Genomic DNA, 9283 nt, shown 5'->3' on the forward strand with positions numbered 1-9283 from the left:
TTAAACACCATTATGTTGTAAAAAATAATCCATATGGTCTTTCAGAGAGTACATTTTTAGCCCACCATCATCAGATGGTGGGCTATTCAAATCGCCCTGCGTCCCTCCGTCCGTCCGTCCGTCCGTCCGTAAACAATTCTTGTTATCGCTAATCCTCAGAGAGTACTGAAGGGATCTTTCCCAAATTTCATATGTGGGTTCCCCTTGGTGCCTAGTTATGCATATTGCATTTTGAGACCAATCGGAAAACAACATGGCCGACAGGCAGCCATCTTGGATTTTGACAATTGAAGTTTGTTATCGCTATTTCTGAGAAAGTACTGAAGGGATCTTTCTCAAATTTCATATGTAGATTCCCCTTGGTGCTTAGTTATGCATATTGCATTTTGAGACCAATCGGAAAACAACATGGCCGACAGGCAGCCATCTTGGATTTTGACAATTGAAGTTTGTTATCGCTATTTCTCAGAAAGCACTGAAGAGATCTTTCTTAAATTTCTTATGTAGGTTCCTCTTGGTGCCTAGTTATGCATATTGCATTTTGAGACCAATCGGAAAACAACATGGCCGACAGGCAGCCATCTTGCATTTTGACAATTGAAGTTTGTTATCGCTATTTCTGAGAAAGCGATGAAGGGATCTTTCTGAAACTTCATATGTAGGTTCCCCTCAGTGCGTAGTTATGCATATTGCATTTTGAAACCAATCGGAAAACAACATGGCCGACAGGCAGCCATCTTGGATTTTGATAATTGAAGTTTGTTATCGCTATTTCTCAAAAAGTACAGAAGAGATCTTTCTCAAATTTCATATGTAAGTTTCCCTTGGTGCCTAGTTATGCATATTGCGTTTTGAGACCAATTGGAAAACAACATGGCCGACAGGCAGCCATCTTGGATTTTGACAATTGAAGTTTGTTATCGCTATTTCTCAGAAACTAATGAAGGGATCTTTCTGAAATTGCATATGTAGGTTCCCCTCGATGGTTAGTTATGCATATTGCATTTTGAGACTAACCAGAAAACAACATGGCCGACAGGCAGCCATCTTGGATTTTGATAATTGAAGTTTGTTATCGCTATTTCTCAGAAACTTATGAAGGGATCTTTCTGAAATTTCATATAAAGGTTCCTCTTGGTGCCTAGTTATGCATATTGCGTTTTGAGACCAATTGGAAAACAACATGGCCGACAGGCAGCCATCTTGGATTTTGACAATTGAAGTTTGTTATCGCTATTTCTCAGATACTTATGAAGGGATCTTTCTGAAATTTCTTATGTAGGTTTCCCTCGGTGCGTAGTTATGCATATTGCATTTTGAAACCAATCGGAAAACAACATGGCCGACAGGCAGCCATCTTGGATTTTGATAATTGAAGTTTGTTATCGCTATTTCTCAAAAAGTACAGAAGGGATCTTTCTCAAATTTCATATGTAGGTTCCCCTCGGTGCCTAGTTATGCATATTGTATGTTGAGACCAATCGGAAAACAACATGGCCGACAGGCAGCCATCTTTGATTTTGATAATTGAAGTTTGATATCGCTATTTCTCAGAAAGCACTAAAGAGATCTTTCTCAAATTTCATATGTAAGTTCCTCTTGGTGCCTAGTTATGCATATTGCGTTTTGAGACCAATTGGAAAACAACATGGCCGACAGGCAGCCATCTTGGATTTTGACAATTGAAGTTTGTTATCGCTATTTCTCAGATACTTATGAAGGGATCTTTCTGAAATTTCATATGTAGGTTGCCCTCGGTGCCTAGTTATGCATATAGCATTTTGAGACTAATCTGAAAACAACATGGCCGACAGGCAGCCATCTTGGATTTGGAAATTGAAGTTTGTTATCACTATTTCTCAGAAAGTACTGAAGGGATATTTCTCAAATTTCATATGTAGGTTCCCCTCGATGCTTAGTTATGCATATTGCATTTTGAGACTAACCAGAAAACAACATGGCCGACAGGCAGCCATCTTGGATTTTGATAATTGAAGTTTGTTATCGCTATTTCTCAGAAACTTATGAAGGGATCTTTCTGAAATTTCATATGTAGGTTTCCCTCGGTGCCTAGTTATGCATATAGCATTTTGAGACTAATCTGAAAACAACATGGCCGACAGGCAGCCATCTTGGAGTTGGAAATTGAAGTTTGTTATCACTATTTGTCAGAAAGTACTGAAGGGATATTTCTCAAATTTCATATGTTGGTTCCCCTCTGTGCCTAGTTATGCATATTGCATTTTGAGACTATTCGGAAAACAACATGGCCGACAGGCAGTCATCTTGGATTTTGACAATTGAAGTTTGTTATCGCTATTTCTCAGAAAGTACTGAAGGGATCTTTCTCAAATTTCATATGTAGGTTTCCCTCAGTGCGTAGTTATGCATATTGCATTTTGAGACCAATCGAAAAACAACATGGCCGGCAGGCAGCCATCTTGGATTTTGACAATTGAAGATTGTTATCGCTATTTATCAGAAATTGCTGAAAGGATCTTCCTGAATTTCATTTGTAGGTTGCCCTCTGTGTCTGGTTATAAATATTGGATTTTGAGACCAGTCAGAAAACAACCTGGCTGACAGGCAGCCATCTTGTATTTTGAAAATTGAAGTTTGTTATCGCTATTGTACAGAAGGTACTGAAGGGATCTTTCTCAAATTTCATATGTAGGTTCCCCTTGGTCCCTGGTATTGCATTTTGGGACCAATCGGAAAACAACATGGCCGACAGACAGCCATTATCGCTAAATCTTAATTTTATATATAGGTTTCCCTTGTTTGAAAAGTACTAGATCTAGAGGGCTGTTTCTGAATTTACACAGATTAGTAAGACTTAGAAGAAGGGAAAAGTAGAGAAAAGATCAATCTGACATTGAACCTATTAAGATCATTCAATGGTGGGTGCCAAGATCCCTCTGGGATCTCTTGTTGTATAATGTATTAACAAATTGAACATGAACATTATTTTGACATTTGGTCAAACCAACCAGGTGAGCGATACAGGCCCCATGGGCCTCTTGTTATTATTTATTTTCTTTTTAGCCCACCATCATCAGATGGGGCTTTCAAATCGCCCTGCGTCCGTGGTCCGTCCCTCCCTCCGTCCGTAAACAATTCTTGTTATCGCTATTTCTCAGAAAGTACTGAAGGGATCTTTCTCACATTTCATATATAGGTTCCCCTTGGTGCCTAGCTATGCATATTGCATTTTAAGACCAATCGGAAAACAACATGGCCGACAGGCAGCCATCTTGGATTTTGACAATTGAAGTTTGTTATCGCTATTTCTAAGAAACTAATGAAGGGATCTTTCTGAAACTTCAGTTATGCATATTGCATTTTGAGACCAATCGGAAAACAACATCGCTATTTCTAAAAAAAAAGTGCTGAAGGGATCTTTCTCCAATTTCATATGTAGGTTCCCCTCGGTGCCTAGTTATGCATATTGCATTTTGAGACCAATCGGAAAACAACATGGCCCGACAGGCAGCCATCTTGGATTTTGACAATTGAAGTTTGTTATCGCTATTTCTCAGAAAGCACTAAAGAAATCTTTCTTAAATTTCATATGTAGGTTCCTCTTGGTGCCTAGTTATGCATATTGCATTTTGAGACCAATCGGAAAACAACATGGCCGACAGGCAGCCATCTTGCATTTTGACAATTGAAGTTTGTTATCGCTATTTCTCAGAAAGCACTAAAGAGATCTTTCTCAAATTTCATATGTAAGTTCCTCTTGGTGCCTAGTTATGCATATTGCGTTTTGAGACAAATTGGAAAACAACATGGCCGACAGGCAGCCATCTTGGATTTTGACAATTGAAGTTTGTTATCGCTATTTCTCAGAAACTAATGAAGGGATCTTTCTGAAATTGCATATGTAGGTTCCCCTCGATGCTAAGTTATGCATATTGCATTTTGAGACTAACCAGAAAACAACATGGCCGACAGGCAGCCATCTTTGATTTTGATAATTGAAGTTTGTTATCGCTATTTCTCAAAAAGTACAGAAGAGATCTTTCTCAAATTTCATATGTAAGTTTCCCTTGGTGCCTAGTTATGCATATTGCGTTTTGAGACCAATTGGAAAACAACATGGCCGACAGGCAGCCATCTTGGATTTTGACAATTGAAGTTTGTTATCGCTATTTCTCAGAAACTAATGAAGGGATCTTTCTGAAATTGCATATGTAGGTTCCCCTCGATGCTTAGTTATGCATATTGCATTTTGAGACTAACCAGAAAACAACATGGCCGACAGGCAGCCATCTTGGATTTTGATAATTGAAGTTTGTTATCGCTATTTCTCAAAAAGTACAGAAGGGATATTTCTCAAATTTCATATATAGGTTCCCCTCGGTGCTTAGTTATGCATATCGAACTTTGAGACTAATCGGAAAACAACATGGCCGACAGGCAGCCATCTTAGATTTTGACAATTGAAACTTGTTATCGCTATTTCTAAGAAAGTGCTGAAGGGGTATTTCTCCAATTTCATATGTAGGTTCCCCTCGGTGCCTAGTTATGCATATTGAACTTTGAGACTAATCGGAAAACAACATGGCCCGACAGGCAGCCATCTTGGATTTTGACAATTGAAGTTTGTTATGGCTATTTATCTGAAAATGCTGAAAGGATCTTTCTGAAATTTCATTTGTAGGTTGCCCTCTGTGCCTATAGTTATGCATATTGGATTTTGAGACCAGTCGGAAAACAACCTGGCCGACAGGCAGTCATCTTGTATTTTTGACAATTGAAGTTTGTTATCGCTATTTTACAGAAGGTACTGAAGGGATCTTTCTCAAATTTCATATGTAGGTTCCCCTTGGTCCCTGGTATTGCATTTTGGGACCAATACCAAAAATACCAAAACAACATGGCCGACAGACAGCCATTATCGCTAAATCTTCAATTTTATATATAGGTTCCCCTTTTTGAAAAGTACTAGAGGGCTGTTTCTGAATTTACACAGATTAGTAAGACTTAGAGGAAAGGAAAAGTAGAGAAAAGATCAATCTGACATGGAACCTATAAAGATCATTCAATGGTGGGCGCCAAGATCCATCGATGATCTGTTGTTTATTATGCATTCAAAATATTTCAAATATTTGAATTATTACATGAATCATGAACACGGTCATCTGATCTATTATATCGAGCGTTCAGTTTCCGTGTTGGTCATATCAACTCTTATCACCGAGTGGGGTGTGCTGCTAAGTGTCTTCGGCAGTATGCTCCAGTGAGGTAGCACTATAAATCGGCAAAAGTCCCGGCCTACCACAAGGAGACTTCACACAAACATACCGCAGCCTCCCAAAACACACATACGCACTCACCACACGCATACATGTCGCACGCACGGGAGGCCCCTGTCCCCTGTCCCCTGGCCGAGACATACCAGAGTCTTTAAAAATAGCAGCTGCTACTCCTGCTTAGCGCTCAGCATATTAGGAGTGGGACGACTGGTTCGCCCGTTGCCAGTATAATGTGACCGGGTGGGGTGTGCTGCTGGGTGTCTTCGGCAGTATGCTTCAGTGAGGTAGCACTGTAAATAGGCAAAAGTTCCGGGCTATCACAAGGAGACTTAACACGAACATACCGCAGCCTCCCAAAACACACATACGCACTCACCACCCGCATGCATGTCGCACGCACGGGAGGCCGTCCTTAAATGACCTTAGCTGTTAATAGGACGTTAAACTAAATAAACCAAACCAAACCAAACCATTAAGGCCCATGGGCCTCTTGTTGGCTTACTTTTTTTTCATTATGTCGGACAGATCATTCAGGTGTACAACAAAACTATATCTGATGAATTTAAACCTAGAAAACTAACAAAACACAAAAAACAGCCTCATTTCGGGCCGGGCAGACACAACCAGGTTCAACATTAATTTATTTAATATACATGCACCTATGATCCACACAAATGGGGCACATTATCACACCAGGAAAGACGTTTTAGGGGACAAGGACATAGTCGTCAAGATCCCCCGCTCATGCAAATATTGTATTGCATGACATTAAAGTGGGCAACATTCATAATAGTTGTTTTGTTACAAAATAAACCAAACCAACTATGTCTCGGCCAGGGGACAGAACCCAAAGCCTTCCTCACAGGAGCGAACGCTCAACTGAAGACGAAAGGTGAGGCATCGTCAAAAGGAAGACATTAGAAAGAACAAAGTTTTTCAGAAAGATCAAAGATAAGATCCCAAATTTAGTCGCCTCTTACGATCATGCAATGGGTGCAGCAGGTACAATTCTTACGTCCTACCTGCAGGGCGGGCAACATTCATAAAACCATGAAAAATATTACATATAGCATTTAGAATCATTACATTTATATGCATGTTCAGTTAGCAAGTTCTTGTGAAAGTAATTAACATATTTATTAACTCAATAAAATATTATACTGTACAGTGAACTATCAAAATGGGCTGATTATGCTTGTATTCTCCCTTTCTTTCTACTAGATAGATCTGACTAAATATTTTTGGAAGTGTATCGACAGATGACTGTTTTGACCAGAGCCGTACAATTAAGTTTTTCAGTGAGGCTCAGATGGTTGATGTTTTTCCAATACATCTAGTGCATTTCCAATCTCTGCAACTAAAAGTAAGCTAATCAATGTATATATGAAGATGTTTCAATCTACAGATAACATTATTTCATTAAAAATCTTTTTTTTTACTTTTCTATGCAATATTTTGCAAAAGTTGTATCTGAAATCAATTAAATTGACATAATCTTATGGATATTTCATGTAATTAGTTAAAAAAATCATGATATTAAGAGGAATTAACCTCAAAATCCATGATATCAATTAAATAAAATTACATTGACTATATAAAGAGGAAAAATGGTGCTTTGGGAAAACATGATATAAAGAGGAATGTGATAATAACGGGGGTGATATTAAGTGGAATCCACTGTACATTGTTTTCATACAGCCAATCAGGTCACAGCTGCCTCATTACATATGTGCGGAATATGCCGATGATCGAACTTGAGCGAGGGGTTCAGGTTAAAAGTCTTTAAAACAAGTTTCATCGAAATCCAATCATTCCTTCGAAAGATATCGTGCGGAAAGCAATCAGCAAATCACGTCCCATTAGCCTCATTAAATATGCGCGGAATATTCTTCGAACTTGAGCGAGGGGTTTATGTTATAAGTCTACCAAGCAAGTTTCATCACAATCCAATTATTTCTTCAAAACATATCGTCCGGAAAGCAATCAACCAATCAGGTCACAGCAGCCTCGTGCGGAAAGCGAATCCGGACGGACGGACGGAACCCATTTGTATATCCCCCGCCAACTGCGTTGGGTGGGGGATAAAAATAAAGGTAAATTCTTCACATCTTTACTGTTCCTTGATGATTCGGAAAATTACTTGGCAAATGAGATCAAATGTCGAAACGAATGTCGTTGCTCGCCTGGAGAGATATTCTTAATTTGCTTCCTGTCATGACATCTCAATGGATTTTGATGAGGTTTGATTTGTGGCAATACTCCACAGGAAAAGAATCCCTCAACACAATATAATAAAAGGTTATACATGTAGATCTTCTGGAGCAGCAGGGTCGTTTAGGGAAATAGGGCAAATATTTTAAATCGTAAGTAGTCCTCAACGAATGAATACATTTTGTTGAAATCCGACCTTGGCATTATTGGGGAAAACTGAACATAAAACCTAGGGCCTTCATGGGTATTTGTCAGATTAACTGAAGGTTTCCTTATCCCTAATTGTTGAGAAAATGAAAATGTTTAAATACGACAACATGAAAGCAAATTATCCATCACACCGGGGCATTTTTATTATTTCTTCATACATAACACGAATATTAAATTCAAGTATTAACATAACATATATATATACATGTTTCGAAAACAATAATTGGAAGAATAGATTAGTTTGGGTTACAGATTGGTGCACAATTCAAAAATATCTGTCCTTATACAAGTGATGAGGAATTAGGTGCACTATCTGCTGTAGTAGAGATGACTTTTATAACTTGTTAAAAACTTTTGCCAAATCCAATCGTGTCAAAGCAAATAAATATGTTCAAATCAAATCCGTTTAATATTAAGATTGATAGGATAATAAAAAAAAACTGCCTTACAGCGAGAACATATCCAAGGCTGGATTACCAGTTGCTGCTTCCCCTGGTCTCTTGTATTCAAATTTTCATATTATAAGATAGGGTTAAAATTTGTCAGACGTAACTTATTGCGGAGAAAAATTACTCGTAGCCGGGTTTGTCAGACGTAACTTATTGCGGAGAAAAATTACTCGTAGCCGGGAGGTTATCAAGAAAAAAGAAAATTTAAACATATATGACCCCTGTCCCGTTTAATATGGCATTAAGTTATGCCAATATCGGGACCTAGACCTTTTGCTAATTGATAAGCAGTTTTAGCGCAATTACCACTGACATTGAAAGCGGAACAAAGGCCTGATTTGAAATTAAAATATGGTAATTGAAAATTGTGGAAAAGCTTACAAACTAAACCCTTTTTGTCGGACGGGGTTTACAACGTGACATATACCGTGACGACTGTACATCCAATGACTATTTACATGTTTTTTGTCAGCATATTTATGCGATCGTGAAAATTATATGCATGTGTCCTGAACTCGTATGTAAATGTCTGCTACGAAATGTAAATCAATGTGCATAAAAGTGTAATTCCTGTATAAATATTTATATTACATAAATGACTTCATGAATATGAACGGCACCGTTTATATGAGCCGATGTATGTAATTACATGTGTTATAAACTGAAATCAGGTACATGTATTCTAAATATAAATCGTGATTCCGACAAAGAGGTCGGGACAATTTCACTCAACTGCCGTTGTAATTTAGCCTGTAAAATAACAAAAAAAATGCAGTCACATAAATGAACAGATTAACAAAAGGTAGAGAAAGGTAGAAGAATATCAAAGTATCGATGAACGACTCCAGCCCACATATAATGAACCATTGTCCTTTTGACACGAAAACCCTAAAATGCATTCTAAGAAAGCACTTCTTATATGGAGACACTAAGTTTCACGCATATTAATATATATTTGATAGCAGATACTTACAGTAACATCACCGTTATTACGAATGTCGAAAATCAATCATAGTTACTCTCAAAGGTTCACTGCAGAGCGATGAAAGAACATTTCTTAAATTCGTTTTGGCATGTTCATACAGAAGCCAGAAATCACTATATGAAGTTTTAGGTTGATTGACCCAAAGGGAACTGGGCAGATTTTCTATTTAT

Source organism: Pecten maximus, chromosome 12 (assembly GCF_902652985.1).
Source record: "Pecten maximus chromosome 12, xPecMax1.1, whole genome shotgun sequence".
Classification (NCBI taxonomy): Eukaryota; Metazoa; Mollusca; class Bivalvia; order Pectinida; family Pectinidae; genus Pecten; species Pecten maximus.